This window comes from Centruroides sculpturatus, unplaced genomic scaffold (genome assembly GCF_000671375.1).
Source record: "Centruroides sculpturatus isolate CEXI.00-Female unplaced genomic scaffold, Cexi_2.0 scaffold6397, whole genome shotgun sequence".
Taxonomy (NCBI): domain Eukaryota; kingdom Metazoa; phylum Arthropoda; class Arachnida; order Scorpiones; family Buthidae; genus Centruroides; species Centruroides sculpturatus.
In genome coordinates this window covers 1-3,090 of record NW_019390484.1, presented here as the reverse complement: position 1 = coordinate 3,090, position 3,090 = coordinate 1, and the positions used below count along the sequence as shown (strand labels likewise).

Here is a 3,090-nt window from a genome sequence, read left to right as displayed (position 1 = left end):
CTATAATTTTAATTTTTTGATTCTTGAAAGACCAGAAATTATTTGTTTTTACAGTAATTTTCTATGATCTTTTTAAAAATTTAAACATTAAAATAACATGTTTTTGACATCGAGTAAAAGTGATTGAGATATGTAATCCTATGTCCTCGATCATGAGTTGCTTTGTCTGTCTCTTTGTATTTAATAATCTACTTGTGAAAAACACCAAAACATTAAATAATTAAATAAAAATTTATTGATGTAATTAGTTGTCTCCAAGCTTTGGCCCCCTCAAAAATTTTTTGCAGATGCCCATGGAAACAGACAGGGCATTTTGCATTCTGTAGTTTGCAAAGTTGGAATCCCTCATCATTGTACAACATGAGTAATCTGTGGGAAGTGTAGAATTAATACTGCCACGGAAGAAATGACAACAGATATGCCATAGCCAGCTTAGGAAGATTCAGATGTGTGCCATGTGACTGAGAAATTTTAATGGGCAAATGATAAACTTGGACAGTTTTCCAACGTTTTAATATACATTACAATGTTTTTGGATAATAATTAACATAATTACAATAACTTAAAATGGTCACATTCTTTTTGGAAAACTGTACTTACAAGAAGGTGTGTAGTCACTGCAGAAGAGGCAGCAAGACTATGCTTTTTTCGAAAACTTCATAATTCGACTGTGCTTCTTGCACATGAAGAACTATCCATAGGACAACCTGCCACTACGAATGTTACTTCCATATTAACAATAACATTGTTTTGAAACATTCTGTATATAGAAACATGAACAAATAACAATAATTAGAATTTCATTACATTTATAAAAGTATTTTTATTAATATTATGTCACGTATAGACGATAATTTGTTTTCTAAATTGATAGGATTTTGCATGTCTAAAGCTTCAGACTTTGTGGAGAATGATACAGGCAAAACAAAATTATCATGATTTATATAAAAGTGCAGTTATTTGCATAAGTGCTGGAAAGGGATTCTTGATGAGGAAAAGATATTATTCTTTCTTTTTGCTTGCAAAAAAGGTATGCGTTTTTCTCTAAATTATCTCATGAAGCAATATGAGTAAATTTAAAAAGCAAATAATTCGATTAAGCAAGTAATTCTATTAATAAACACTTTTTTAATAGAAGAAAACATGCAGGAAATTGCAAATATGGTGGAAGAACTTAATGAATAGAAAAACCTCAATTAAAATAATATTACTACAGGCACTTGGAAGAGGATTTCTGCAACAGAAACTTCTTAAACAAAAATTAGTAAGTAATGAAGTCAAAACTTATTTAAAATAATTATTTTTATAGTGGAACAATTTTTATTTATTAGTTACACCTGTATTAATAATCTTTAATTAATCGCATGAGGCAATTTTGTTGTGTATATTTGAAAATTCAGTATAAACAATGAATTAAAGCAAACTGTTTCTTATATGACCAGCTATAATTCCACACATTATACATAGACCTGAGATGTAATAGATGGGTGAAGGATGAGGAAATAATATCTCAATTCATACAGTTTATGATAAATTATAGGGGATTAGACTGAGTTCAAAACTTGGATTTTTTACTATGATACAATAATACTTGAATGAGCAAAACGTTTAATGTTTTAATAATCAGTTCTTATCATAAATTTCTAATGATGAACAAATGGATATCATAAAAACTTATGTAGAAGATGACCAATCAGCCAAGAAGATTGACGTCAGCTTACTTCTCTGAGAGACTCTTAATTGAATTAGGGTGGTTGAACAACTGTAGGAATTTTATCCTAGATATACTGTCCCTGTCTCTAACCAGCTGATCATCTCATTGTTGGTCTGGCTGAATCCAAGATGGGTATAGTAATATGATTAACTTCAATTACTCTTTTAACAATAGATTCTGATATTTTAATGTTAATTTACTATTAATTTAGTAGTATTTAGTAATAGGGAGAATCTATGAAATAATAAAATAGAAATTTTCAATTTCTTGTCGTTCAAAACATTATCTTTCTGCATATAGGAATCATTAAAATACTTTTTTCCTGTAAAGGAGTGAATGCTTTTAGATTTCTCTATCCATCTTCACAGCTTAAATAAAAAAAAATCAAGTTCAGTTTGAATTTCCTACCCTATTAGAATCATCATCATCATTATCACTGTCCATGAGAGTAGTGCCTCTTGGAACCTGATGCCATTTTCACCATTCTTTTCCATCCCTCTCTGTCTAGGGCACAGTGAACCAGCTCCTGAATACTATTCTTGCACCATTCTTTTACATATCCATCCATTCCCTGTATGGCCTGTGTCTTTTATTTGTCTCTTCCATGATTCTAAGTGTTATAGTTTTAATTACTTTCTTGTCACTCATTCTACAGATGTGACCAAAAAGGCCAAGTTTCCTTTGAATGACCTGTTGGAATAGTGTTTTCACTAGTTGGATTCATTTTCAGACTTCATCATTTGCAACTCTGTCATGCTAATCTACTCTGAGTAGCTACCTATCACATTTTCTTTCAAAGGCATCTAGTTGTCTTCTGGTTTATTGGTGTAAATCCCATGCCTCACAGATATAGAATATACCAGTAAAGATGCATGCATCTGTGCCATTCATATTAGAATATCTCTTCAAATCCAAATGTGACCGTGTATGCATTTGTTCTAAAATTGTTTATAATTTAATCCTCTGTTGTTTCATTTCCAACTTTTCTGTTTTCCATTTTTTATTTCTTACTATCCATTTTCATGTGGATGATGATGTGTCTACATCCATTAGTATAATCAGAGACTCTCTGGGCCCATATACCTTTATAAATAAATTAAGAAAACATCATATAAGAACAGGGAAAAGATTTGAATATGACAAATGCAGTTATGCTTATGTATAAACAAAATCTTTATCCACAGCACTAGTTACTAATCTACAGGGGTGTGCTTGTTAACACAGTCTAATGTGGGCATCTCTCATTACAAAAGAGAAAAATATGTTTAATTAGTTCCAATTGGAAAGAGCTTTTTTGTTTTTAATCATAAAGAAATACTGAAATCAAAACAAAAATATTTAAAATCATGATTAACTCCAAAGACGAAAACCAGTAA

The 3,090-nt window shown here is 30.4% G+C and overlaps 1 long non-coding RNA gene across 1 annotated transcript; it reads left to right on the top strand.

The window, feature by feature from the left end:
- Positions 1-880: 880 nt before the first annotated feature.
- On the top strand, positions 881-1,197 carry LOC111617481. Its single transcript, XR_002755424.1, has 2 exons — positions 881-1,030; positions 1,136-1,197. It is a non-coding gene; the product is annotated as an uncharacterized LOC111617481 (long non-coding RNA).
- Positions 1,198-3,090: the final 1,893 nt, after the last annotated feature.